Source organism: Aotus nancymaae, unplaced genomic scaffold, assembly GCF_030222135.1.
Source record: "Aotus nancymaae isolate 86718 unplaced genomic scaffold, 86718_ANA_hifiasm-v0.15.2.pri h1tg000038l, whole genome shotgun sequence".
Classification (NCBI taxonomy): Eukaryota; Metazoa; Chordata; class Mammalia; order Primates; family Aotidae; genus Aotus; species Aotus nancymaae.
Genome location: NW_026988452.1, coordinates 1287622 through 1301318, shown reverse-complemented (window position 1 = coordinate 1301318; position 13697 = coordinate 1287622). Strand labels below are relative to the sequence as shown.

At 42.9% G+C, this 13697-nt stretch overlaps 1 pseudogene; it reads left to right on the top strand.

Moving 5' to 3' along the window:
• The window catches only part of LOC135268156 (sal-like protein 4), a 48435-nt pseudogene extending 48037 nt beyond the window's left edge, over window positions 1–398 (top strand).
• Window positions 399–13697: the final 13299 nt, after the last annotated feature.

Here is a 13697-nt window from a genome sequence, read left to right as displayed (position 1 = left end):
ATTCCCAGGTTCCTCTGAGAGCGTCTGTGAAGGCTGGGACCATGTTGCCTCCTTTCTCTCCTCACCCACTGTGGTCTGGCTTACGTGCCCACATTCCCACCGCAGCAGAATTTTCACAGGATTTACAGACAAATGTCTAATGGCCAGACAGGACAGATTCTTCCTCAGTCTTCCTTTTGCTTAACCCCTCACAGCATTCTGTCCACTTGTCCCCTCTTTCTTGGCTTCTACAACGGAACACCCGCCTGCTCTCCTCACTCCAACTGTCCTCTCCCCTCGGCTTCCTTCCTCTGCCCCCTCTGCCCCTCAGATACCGAGCTCTGACATAAATACTTCTCTGGTCCCTTCCTTAGACTGACTTCATCCTCACCACAGCCTCCAAGCCTCTCATGTCCTGACTATTCTCAAACCACGTCTCCAGCTCTGGCCTCTCTTCTGAGCACCAGACCTGAGCTTCAATAGCTTTTTGGACATATTCTCCATGGAATGTTCTGTAGACTCTCAAATGCTGCCAGCTTCCCAGTCTCTTGCTTCTTCCAATAGAATTTCCTTCCTTGTATGGGACACTAAGCTTGTGCACCTGATTGGATTGCTTTGATTCATCTCTCCTCCTCCCCTCACCCCAACCCATCAGGTCACCCTTCAAACATGAGGTCAGACTTCCTGAATGGTTGAGAATGGACTAGATGCCACAACTTGGAAAGACTAAGAATTGTCTCTTTGTGAGGTAAGGTTTGACCAGTGAAAACGGGAATAGGAGGGATCCTACCTCTCCTGTGGACCACTTCAAGGTGATCGGTCATGCATGCTGGACAAACGTCCTGTTGAAAGGTTTTGCTTTGTTTGTTCCTGCTAAAGCAGAGCCAGAGACAAAGCTAGCAAGCAGATAATTTACTTGGGAAATGATTCCAAGGAGCAGGAATGAGAGACATGGGGAGTGAAACACAGAAGGTGGGAAAGTCAGCACAAAGATGCATTAAGTAGGCACCACTATGGGTGGTGACTGATGCTCAGTGATGTCAGGAGATCTAAGGAGCTTTGTGAAATGTGTCTAAGAATTACCCTTCTGGGAACATGAAAGGGGGACACCTATCCATCAGCTCCTGTTTCCCCATGGATGTTAACTCCTGGGTACTTCCTGGTTGTACATGCATAAGTGCTGGGTGGGCTCTCCCAGCAACCCACCAAGGCATTAGAGTGACCCTGGCGCAGGAGGAGAGACACCAGGGAAAGACACTCTCAGGTTGTACCTGTGTAGAACTTGCTGCAGAAGTGATTGGAGTAGGAAATAGGGCTGAGATTTGAAGTGGAACATAACAGTTGTCACGTGGACCTACTGCGTCTCTTTGTGGCCTCATTGTGAAGCAGTGGTCAGTGCAGTAATTACTCACCTTGCACTGCCTCACACGTTTTTTTCTTGTTTCACTTCCTGTTTCCTTCTCCCTCACTCTCATGGGCTTGTATCTCCATAAGAAAGTGTGAGCTCTTTCGTTCTTGCCTCAGACTCTGACTTCTCAATGACTCATTATAAGGCAATGTTTTCTTTTCTTTTTTTTTTTTTTTTGAGATGGAGTCTCTCTCTTGTCATCCAGGCTGGAGCGCAGTGCTATGATCTCAGCTCACTGCAACCTCCACCTCCCAGTTTCAGACAACTGTCCTGCCTCGGCCTCCTGAGTAGCTGGGATTACAGGCTCCCACAACCATGCCCAGGTAATTTTGGTATTTCAGTGGAGATGGAGTTTCACCATGTCGGCCAGACTGCTCTCAAACTCCTGATCTCGGGTGATTCACCTGCTTCACCCTCACAAAGTGCTGGGATTACAGGTGTCAGCTGCCCAGCTGATACGGCAATATTTTAAGAGGCTGGACAGTAGCTTCTCTTAATTGCTATGGAAATAATTATTATGAAAACCCAATGTGTAATAGTTTGATTATTTATAACAACACAAGAGAAAGGCTGGCTCAAGGCAGTCAACATACTTTTAAAGCCAGAGAGCTTCTATGGCAACTGTTATTCTTTTAAACTTTTTTCACAAGCAATATTTTTTATTGATGTGTAACCTATGGAAAAGTGCACGTTATAACTACAGACTTTGATGAATTTTCACAAAGCAAGCACAACCATGTGACCAGTCCTTGGGTTAATACATTTGCAATTATCAGCATCTATAAAGCCCCTCGTATGCCATCTTTCAATTACTTTCTCCTTCTTTCCAATAGTAACTGTTATCCTGACTTCTCACACTTCTGTGACAACTTTTAAGGAGATTGTTATCAGAAGCAGTCACAGGTCAGATTGTGCTGAAAATCAGACCCAGAATCTGATTATGATGGCAGCACAGCAGAGAAGACTATGTGAGGTAGTCACAGAGAAGACTATGTGAGGTAGTCACATAGTCTTGTAAGAGCTTGAGGCCTGCATTAGGAACATTTTGGTAGCTGAATGCAACTATCTTAAACTCTAACATTCCTTTGGACTCTACCAGCTGGCAAAAGCAATCTCTTCCCTCTGCCAGAGGAGAGTAGCTTCCCCTTGCCTGGAAATCATGTCAACCTCACAAACAGGCACCAGTTCTCCTCTTGATTCTCCTCAAGTCTTGCTGCCATTATTTGTCATTTCTTTCAGGCCAAAAACCAGTCAGACCTTAGCACAGCCTCGATGGAGAAGGAATAGCCTAAATGTCAAGGGAACTTTATAAAATGAGCTAGGCTGGATCTTGGACGTGCTACCTCAAGTCCCAGGAATCAAACCCTAAGTTCTCTAGAAAAGCTCTGTGGGAGGGATCCTCTCGCTCTCATGGGTGTCCCCGTCTGCCCACATTTGCATGTTCTGGGTTCTACTCTGTCTGTTGTAAGTTCAAGCTTTTATGATAACATCTCTATTTTCTTTACTCATGAAAGATGAAACTGGTGCATGCAGAGCCCTTAGGTCCAGCGCTTTCCTCCCGGACACTGCAGAGCTGCAGATGCTCCCCTACTGCCTTCCCAGACACAGTGCTCTAAAGAGGAGGTTGGAAATTTTTGTCTCTTATAACTTACTTTTTTTTCCAGACTGGGTCTTGCCACGTTGCTTAGGCTGGTCTTGCCTCAAGCGATCCTCCCACCTTGGGCTCCCAACGTGCTGGGATTACGGGTTTGAGCCACCACACCCAGCTGTTATTTGCTCTTGTGGCTTGAAGATTTAGCCTTATGAATAAAATGCCTATAGTTTATCAGCCATATATTAGAACTTAACCCTTGAAAGTGACCCCCATTTATTTTGTGGGGGGTGGGGTGTGCAAAGTGTTGGCTCATATTGTTCACAAACTGCCATGTGGCCTGTGCCTCTGTCTTCCCTTCTCTTTCCATTTGTCCCCATCGCTGCTGCAAAGCTGCCCGGAGAGGACCCTTAACTGGCAGGGCCGATCTGTAGTGATGTTGGGACTTGCATTCTATCCTGCCACACTGTCTTCTGGGTATGTATCACCCTTCATAAACAGACACACACAGAACTCAATTTTTGTTGTTTACATATACGCGTGTGTGCGTGTGTGTGTGTGTGTATAACTTGCCCAATTTTGTTTTGAAGCTGACCGATCCCCAGATTTGTTAAAAGCAGCATAATGACCCAGAAACCACTTTGGCTGGGGCAGCTTGACATACACTGTAAATGCACGAGGGCCCACAGCATGTGGCTTAATGGATAAGTGAAGAGTGGAGTGAGCAAGGCTGGGGAAGCTTAGCCGTAGGGGCTTGTTTCATTGCTGTCCAGGTACTTGCGGGCATCGGTTACAGAGGACTGCAGGTTGTTGGGAAGGTCTCCATCCCCTGCCCCTGGAAATAGTTGTCTTGTCTGATGGGCAGGGAACACCGAGAAGTCCCTCTTTAGTTACAGGTGTAGGGGCGTGCCTTCGCATGAACTGAGTTTGGATAATGCTTCCTTTGAAATTTTTCTTTTAAAAACCTTGGATCTGTATATGATGAACATAATTTCCAAAATGTTACAGACATTTTGGAAAATTTTTTAAAGCATCAAAGAAAACAATGGTCTGTCTTAATTCACCATCTGAACATGACTACTCCTAGTTTTTTTTTGCAAATTCTTCTACTTTTAAAAATGCGTATATGCTAGATGTCTTATAAAAGTGAGATTGTATTGATGTGAACTTTTATATCTTGCATGTTTCATTTCACATGCCTTGAGCGTGTATCCTTCTAAATCTGACTTTTTTTTTTTTCTGAAGTGAAAAATCCCCTCTCCATCTTTGCAATCCCTTTTTCAGAAGTAACCACTTTAGGAATTTGACACCTATCCATCTAAATATTTTCTGTGTTTATACAGATACAAAAAAATCTTTAAACACATGTATCCCTTTGTGTTTGGAATTATGTTCTATATATGTTTTACTTTTGTTCACTAAACAATGTTTCTACTTACTTAGTCAATACTTTTGTTTCAGCCTGAGCAACATAGTGAGATCATAATCCACAAAAAAATACTTAAAGTTAGTTGGGCATGGTGAAATGCACCTGTAGTTTTAGCTGCCTGGGAGGTCGAGGCAAGGGGATCATTTGAATGCAGGCCATCAAGGCTGCAGTGAGTTATGATTGTGCCACTGCACTCCATCCTGGGTGACAGAGTGACACCCTCCCTTTTAAATTTTTTCTTTTTTTGTGATGTCTCTGTGCCAGGGACTAAGAACCCTGGATACCTTCTTAGGGCACAGCAAGGAATTCCATCTCACTTAGAAAAACAGGTACAGAGTGTTTCATAATTTATTTAACTATTCATCTACACTTTTAGGTTGGTTCTAATATTTATATTTTGACTGACAATGTTCCTCTCATTTGTCTAACACTCTGCTAGCCCAGAAAAGAAGGAAAGTGGTAATTAATTCAGCAAGTGGATTAATTACACTCTCATATTAACCACCACCTCTCTTCTGGATATGCTATTTAAAAATACTAATGGCTATTATATTTAATTAGCACTGCATTTGGGTTTTCTACTGTAACTGTTCTAAAAATTCAAGTAATTTTATGTTTGTGATGAAGCTTTTAATGGATTAGATAAAATGGGAATTTACTAAGAAGTTTCTGGGACCCATCTGTGATAGTGTGAACTAAATATTTGACCTTTCCCCCCATGCTCTGGCATACAACTCCTAACAGCCTTAGAATCTCCAATGGGAGGTGTTTTTGTATGCTGTTAAGACTGGTGGCTGGCATTCCCCAGGTAGCTTCAGGATGGGGGCTGGTCATAGGAAAGACCAAGGCATCGTTAGAGGGTTGAGACTCTTCAGTCCACCCATAACTTTTTGGGAGGAGAGGGTGGAAGGTTAAGTTCACTAATGGCCAATTATCTAATCAAGTCTCCATAAAAGCCCAAAAGGACAGAATTTGGAGAGCTGTGGAAAGCACATCTCAATTCCATGGGGACAGACACTCTCCTGTGCTCAGGACACTTCCACACCTTTTCCAATGGATCTCTTCATCTGCCTGTTTATTTGTGTCCTTTATCCTTTGCAACAAACTGGTAAATGCAAGTCTTACCCTGAGTTCTGTGAGCCACTCTAGCAAATTAATTGAACCTGGGGCAGGGGTTGTGGGACCCTTGACTTATAGTCAGAAGCATAGGTAAAACAGCCTGGGGTTTCAGATTAGCATCACAGCAGGGGAAGCAGTCTTGTGGGACTGAGCCTCCCCCTGCGGGATCTGACAGTATATCTCCAGATAGTGACATAGTGTTGGAATTGAACTGGGCTGGAGGACCCCCAGCTGGTGTCTGCTGCAGAACTGATTGCTTGCTTGGCGTGTGGGGGACGTCCCCCGACTCCCCCTGCACCGCAGCACACACATCTGGTCACAGAAGTCTGTGTTGATAGCTGTGGTGTGAGAGTGAAGGAAAACCCATTTGTTTTTTCTCCTCACACCTCTAGACCTCTTCACCTGCTGCTGGCGAGCCAGGGTTCCTTGTCCCTGCCCATCTCTTTCAGTCTTTAGGGTGGGAGCTGACGTACTGATTTCTATTTAAACTTCAAAAGGCTTTTAGAGGGCAAAAGTTATAGGGGTTGGTCATATTATTTCACAGTAAGCCAACTTTTAATACCTTGAATGTTTTTAGTTATGGCTTTCAGTTACTGAGTAACGGAGAGGAAACTTGCCATGTCGGCTTCACTCTGCTCCGCGTCACCTGCTCTTCAGCAAACGCGTCCTTCTTCCCAGCCCTCCTTGCCACTTGCTCTGATGTGCTTGCCATGGGTAGACCCCTGGGCTTGTGTGCACATCCCCCCCAACCAGCCCTGTGACCACTTCAGCCTCAGGTGCCAGGTCTACCCATGCCATCCGCCCTTCGGTTGTGTTGATGAACTGCAGGTCCCGGAGTGAGCTGAGTGCCAGGTGCCCACCCCTACCCATGCCACCCACCCTTCGGTTGTGTTGATGAACTGCAGGTCCCGGAGTGAGCTGAGTGCCAGGTGCCCACCCCTACCCATGCCACCCGCCCTTCGGTTGTGTTGATGAACTGCAGGTCCCGGAGCGAGCTGAGTGCCAGGTGCCCACCCCTACCCATGCCACCCGCCCTTCGGTTCTGTTGATGAACTGCAGGTCCCGGAGTGAGCTGTGAGTGCTGGGACCCTCTCCTTTAACGCAGGCTGTTTCCTTTGCTGAGAGCACACCCCCTTCTCTCCCGAGCTAACTTCCTCTTAAGAATGTTGAAATTCGCTGCAGGACTGAAACACCCCAGCTGGTGTACAGCAGGAAGAACCGTTCAGTTAACATGAAACAAACACGGGCATCCTGTCTTAGGTTCTGAAACCAGTTCATCATGGAGCAAAAGTCCCCATTTAGTTACAATATGAAATACCAATTAAATACTTAATGCTGAATACTAACAGTCACACAAAGTTATATCCCCTAGAGAATTATGATCTCTGGGAGGTTTGTCGGGTGATACTGTTAGTATGACATTGACAGGCTATGCTGTGATTCTTTTTTACATTATCTCTAGGATTTGCATAATTTCTCTTACACGGTGGTTCCCCCTTACCCATATCCCAAACCCCTAGTGGATGCTTGAAACCACAGATAGTACTGAGCCCCACAGATACTATTTTGCTCCTATATATGCATACTGACGGTGTTGTTTAATTTATAAATCAGGCAGGAAGTAGATTAACAAGAACAATAACAAAATAGAACAATTATAACAATGTACCGTAATAAAAGTTGTGTGAGTTGATATGCATAAAGCGCATAATCAGTAATGCCTCAACTAATTCACTCAACTGAGAATACTTGTTAAATTGTCGCCTTGTTGCCTAGAAGACCTAAATGTTGAACATGATTTCTGCCTCAGAGAAAGAACTGCCTCAAAATTTATGGTTTCCGTGCTGTTAGGACATTGAATAGTTCCGTGTCTGACTTCACAATCTTTTCCATGGTAAGGCAGTAAATAAATGCTAACTCTTCTCATTAACCAGCAGTGATGATAATCATCCTGCTACAGTTGTCCCTCGTGAAACTGTTCTTCAGCTATATTAGAGGAGGCAGCAGCACCGTGCTCAGGAAGAAGAGCTGACGGTGCCGTGTTCTGCGGAGCAGGGAGGGGAACCGTGCCTGGCTGTGTGGTCTGGGAGTGTGAGGTGGTCCTGCAGTACTGTGAGCTGGGTTCTAACATCTGCTTTGCCCAAGTCCTCTCTACTCATAGCCCATCCTAACCACGAAATTGGTAAAGAAAACCTTAGTCTTTCAGAAGAAACCCAGAAAACAAATACCAATTGGTTCCTCCTGGAGCAGGGTCCATGTGGGCATCGTTCTCTGAATTTTTCTGCCCGTGTTTGATGGCAGCATAACAGACTGTGTGGTTCCTCAGAATCATTTCTGACACGAGAAATGACCCCTTCTGCAGGAGGGCAGTGTTCTTTCACCCCACCTTTCTTCTCCCTGGCTCTTGAGTGCAGAGTGTGGCCGCCCGGCCTTCGGGGTGTTTCTCTGCTTCAGGTTTCCGTCTGTCTGCCTCAAGCCTTCTGTTCTTTTGGCTCAACACACCTAGAATGCACAAAACCAGCAACGTCCGAGGTTGTTTCTTATTCCTCCAAGGAAAGATTCACCCCCACTCCCCAATTTCACCTAGACAGAGTTAAAGTAGACTAAACTGCACGCCTTCATCAGTCGGACGCATGTACACATCACCACAACCAAGACAGCGAACATTCCCGTCACTGCAGTGAGTTTCCCTGTGCCTGCTTTGAGCCCATCTTCCCTCCCATCCCTGTTCCCGTGCAAGCAGTGATCTCCTTGCCGACGCTATCGATGAGGTTGCATTTTCTGGAACATAAATAGTTGTATACAAAGTATTAATTGTATATCAGTGGAATCATGATCTCACCTTTTCTTATATGATGATGATTTTGAGATTCATCGATGTCATTGCCTGTATCAATAGTGTGCTGTCTCTTGAAGCTGAGTAGTAGTCCACTGTATGGATAAACCACAATTGTACCTAGTAACGGGCACTGGGGTTGCTTCATTATGTCCTGACAATGGACACTTAGGTTGCTTCCAGGGTTTTTGTCTTTTGCCATTACGAATAAAGACTTGCTGTGAAGTATGTAAGTCTTCGTGTGGGTGTATATTATCCATTTCTTGGGTAAAGAATGGCCAGACCATATGGCAGTGTATGATTAACATTTTAAGAAACTGCCACACTTTTCCAAAGTGTTTCATTCATTTCACATACCTGGCAACATTGCATGAGTGTTTTAGTTGCTCCACATCCTCACCAACACTTGGCATGGTCAGTCTTTCTCATTTTAGTGATTCTAGTAAGTGTACAGTGGTATCTCGTGATGGTTTTAATTTTTATTTCTCTAATGACTGATTATGTTAAACATCTTTTCATGGGCTTATTGGCTATTTACGTACCTTTTTGTGTGAAGTATCATCAGTCTGACTTTTTCTATATTTTCGGATTGTATTGTTTCCTTTCTTATTATTGAGTTGAAGAGCTCTTTTTTTTATGTATAAGTTCTTTTTCCTATATATATATTGCAAATATTTTCTTAAAATCTGTGGCTTGTATTTGTGTAGTTTTTTTTTTTTTTTTTTTTTTTTTTTTTGAGATGGAGTCTTGCTCTGTCGCCTAGGCTGCAGTGCAGTGGTGTGATCTCAGCTTACTGCAACATCCACCTGCTGGGTTCAAGCAAGTCTCCTACCTCAGCCTCCCAAGTAGCTGGGACTACAGATGCACACCACCATGCCTACCTAATTTTTTGCATTTTTAGTGGAGATGGGGTTTCACCATGCTGGCCAGGCTGGTCTTGAACTCCTGACCTTGTAATCCCCTGCCTCGGCTGCCCAAAGTGCTAGGATTACAGGCATGAGTCACCACACCTGACCTTGTATTTTGTTTTAAAGAGACAGAGTCTCTGTTGCCCATGCTGGAATGCAGCAGCATGATCATAGTTCACTGTAGCCTCAAACTCCTGGGTTCAAGTGATCCCCCGCCTCAGCCTCCTGAGAAGCTGAGACTATAGCTGCATGCCATCACACCTGGCCATTAATTTTTTTTTTTTTTTTCAGAGAGAGGGGTCTTGCTATGTTGCTCAGGTTGGTCTTAAATTCCTGGCCTCCAGCAATCCTCCCACCTTGGCCTCTAGTCAATTTTTTTATAGTTCATGTTTTGTTTTGTTTTTTAATGTTCTAAGAAAACTTTGCCAACCATAGGTTGCAAATACTTTTATGCGTTCTTTTAGACTTTTTGGTTTCAGGCTTTACATTTAGGTCTGTAATCCATTTTGAGTTAATTTTATGTATGTTCAGTGTTTCCCACATGGATACCCAATAGATCCAGCACCATTATTGGAAACACAAGATAAAGTTTGTGATGTAACCACCTTCCTGGTTAATTTTGTCAGAAGGTTTTCTCGGTACTGTGTCTCAGGGAACCTGGTGCGTGGGGCTAAACACTGCACCGAGGAAAGATCTGATCTCGGCTCTGTGAGGGGTGAGAGTGGCCTGTCCCCTTTTTGTTTCAGGTTGTGTACCTCTCCTAATGCAGCTGTATGTGACGTCGCTCGTTTTTGTTGTTGCTGTTATTATTTTGTCAGCTACATTGAGCCATTTACTCACATTAAGTTTAGAAACAACTAAAATATCTGTGTCTTCCTTATATGCACTGCTCTGTAGTCACATCCCCTCCAGCTGAATTTTACAGTTCGAACGCATGACTTTATATTTTTGAGCATTGAATGTTGCCTGGCTTGCTCTGGCCTGTGCTTCCTACCTACTGATGCTAATTTTGCTGAGCAGCACAGTTTGCTGTCATCCACAGTTTCCATCTGCAGGCCTTGCTCGCCTAGGTATGTGATCCACCTGTGGCAGGTACAGAGTCCATGATGTCCCAAGGAGTTACTCATGCAGTCTCTACTCATTCAGTCTGTATTTTAGGGGCTTATGGTGCACAGATGAACAAATACAGGTCCTCAGCTCAGGAGCTTCCTTTCTGTAGAAGGAAGCAGGATGAAGATGGCCAACCAGTAGAATGGAGTCTGTGGCAATAGAAGAAAGTGTTCTGGGCGCACAGGAGAAACAGCCAATCGTTATAGGATGGCAGAAGGCTACAAAAGGCTACCAAGCTTTATTACTCAGTCTCCACCACGTGTTTAGTGCTGCCCTAACTCTCTCTGCCTCCTTTACGGCAACACTCACTGTGGAGAGCCACCCTTTCCCCATCTCTGCCTAAGCCTTTGGGTAGGGCACCCACTCTCAGCGCCAGGGAGCATTACCCAATCAGTAAATTCCAAAGCCCAAGTTGCCAGACTCACCATGGAGCAGACATCATGAAAAGGTATAAAAATCAAAAGACCCATGAATGTATGCATTCTTTATTCCATTTCCCACTTCCCTTCACCTCATTTAAGTCAGCTCGGTGGTCATTGCTTCACGGGAGGCATGTGGCAAGTCAGAAAACAGAACTACCCTAAAAGTCTCGCTGGCTTTTTACCCTTAGAAGAAGTAGATTCCTGAGAATGATCATAGTTGAAGAAACATGAAAGGAGAAGAATTTTCCCCAGACTAATAATAGATTTAATAATAGATGATTTAATAATAGATTATTGAATAATAGATTTAATAATAGATTATTTTAAAATAGATTTATTAATAGATTTAATAATAGATGATTTAATAATAGATTTAATGATAGAAATTTAATTAATATTAATAAAATTAATATTGATTAAAATTTTATTAATATTTAATGATATATTTAATAATAGATGATTTAATCATAGATTTAATAATAGATGATTTAATAATCTAATAGATGATTTAATCATAGATTTAATAATAGATGATTTAATCATAGATTTGACAATAGATTTAATAATAGATTTAATAATATAAATTTAATTAATATTAATTAAATTAATAAAATTAATATTAAATTTTATTAATATTTAATGATTTAATAATAGATTTAATCATAGATGATTTAATAATGGATTTAATTGATTTAATAATAGATGATTTAATAATAGATTTAATAGGTGATTTAATAATCAATTTAATAATAGATTTAATAATAGGTGATTTAATAATAGATGATTTAATAATGGATTTAATAATAGATAATTTAATAATAGATTTGATAATAGATGGTTTAGTAATTTAATAATAGATTTAATAATAGGTGATTTAATAATAGATTTAATAATAGATTGTTCCAGGCTGGGAAGAAGAGAAGAGTGCTGTGGTGCCAGGAGTAGAGGGGCGTTACCCTGGTTTTATTGTTTTGTTTTGTTTTGTTTTTGTAGCCCTGTTAGGGCAAGAATCCAGAGAAACACACATTCCAGAAAGGCTCCCAGCACAGGAATAGCTGAGACCTACCTAGCCTTGAAGGAGTCAGGAGGACAGCATAACCGATGTCATTGTGACTTCCCATAGGCACTGATGACTTAAGACCAAGTAGCTTTCCCCTACCCCCAATGCCTTAGCAATACCCTAGTCTTGTGTGGGCTTCCCAAAAAAAACTGACGTGGTTTTTCCTGTAACCCAGCAGAGAAACATTTATATTTTTGTAGAGACAGAGTTTTGCTGTGTTGCTGAGCCCTCAGACCCAGGGCTTGAGTCAGAAATTGAGTAGAGTCATGGACCATAAAGCAAGTTCTACTTGTTGGCCTTCTTAGTTCATGAGCTGAAATGTACACTCATCACACACCCAAGGACACCTAAGTTCCCTTCTGCCCCTACTCCATTCCACCTTCTTTCCTTGCAAATGGTTTCTAAGACAGCATAACCAAATCATCAGTTCCCACTCCATCTGGGTCATGCAGCGTCCATCCTCAAACTTGCTCTGTCCTACACAGCAGTGTTCTTAGTAAAGCAGCATTAGACAAATCGCAATACCATGGTAGAGAGAGGCTGACCCCGCTCTACCCACCCCAAACACCACTGGACACACACCAATAGATGGCTTTGAGGACAGACAACACAAACAGTATTCCAAACACAATTTTCTGGGTATCAAATGTCAAAATAAAGTTATTTAAGTGACTCAAATAGAGATTAAAGGCTTAATTTGACTGATACACATCAGAGAGATTAAAGACTTCATCCAACTGCTGCACATCAGAGTGTCTAACGGGCAGCTGACCCTACATTAAAGTGGGGTTGGGATTTTATAAGACAGGGGAAAGCTGAATGCATGAGCTCGTGCTTTAGGCTTCGGCAGCATTTTTCACTTTCATCAAAGCCCATAGTTGGAGGTCATTCTACTTTTGTGCCTCTTGCTTAAGGTCATTGGTACAATTCCAGTACTATCAAAATAGTATTTTCTAAGAAGTATTTGGCAAGCCTTGTGGCTTAAGTAAAAAAATTCCTGGACATATTAAAAATAATTATACTGAGGTACCTGTGGGAGTTGCTTGTAGAGATGGCCCGGGACTTGTGGCCACCTGGACCTGAACAGCTGTCAACCAACCTGGCTTTCCATGGGTTTGTGACAGAGGTGAGGAAATGACAGTTGAGAGGACAGGAGGCTGCAGCCATGCAGTTTAAGCCTTTGGAGTTAAGGCAGTTGCAGGTTATGCCAAGTTCTAGGTGGTCATGATTTTTTTCCTGGAGCATTAGGTTGAAGCATATGCAATAACTGATGCTGTTGGTCAAAACCAGTATAATATCAGGAGTTTTACAGGACTCAGCCTAAACAAATGTGGGCAAAGCATAGCTGAGTTGCTGAACCTGGTTTCAGGCTGAAGAACCTTGCTTATACGTACCTGCTGTCCCTCTTACAAAACAACTAGCCGGTTTTATCTTTTCATTTTTCCATGTCCGCCTCCCCTGGAGGCTCGTTTGCTCCTGGAAAGCTGGCTGTCCTGTTGGAAAGTGGATCTAATTCAGCCTTTGCCATGGGAAAACATACTCTGAGCTTTCTCCATCTCAGATGGGTCGAAAACCATGACCTTGTATATGTCATTCAGTCCATGTGATTGAAATTTAGGAGCTATCACTCCTAAATTGAGAGACAGAAATAAAATTTTAAAACCATTTTCTTAACAAATATATTACAAATAATTAATTTTAAATGGCAGCAAAGTGTATCCCTGGTGTCTGAGCCAAAGTTAATGTGTATACTTTTGAGAACCCCTGCTAAGCTGCCTATTGCATTTGCTGGTATATTGCACTAATAAAAGCAAAGGCATTCTCATGACCAGATA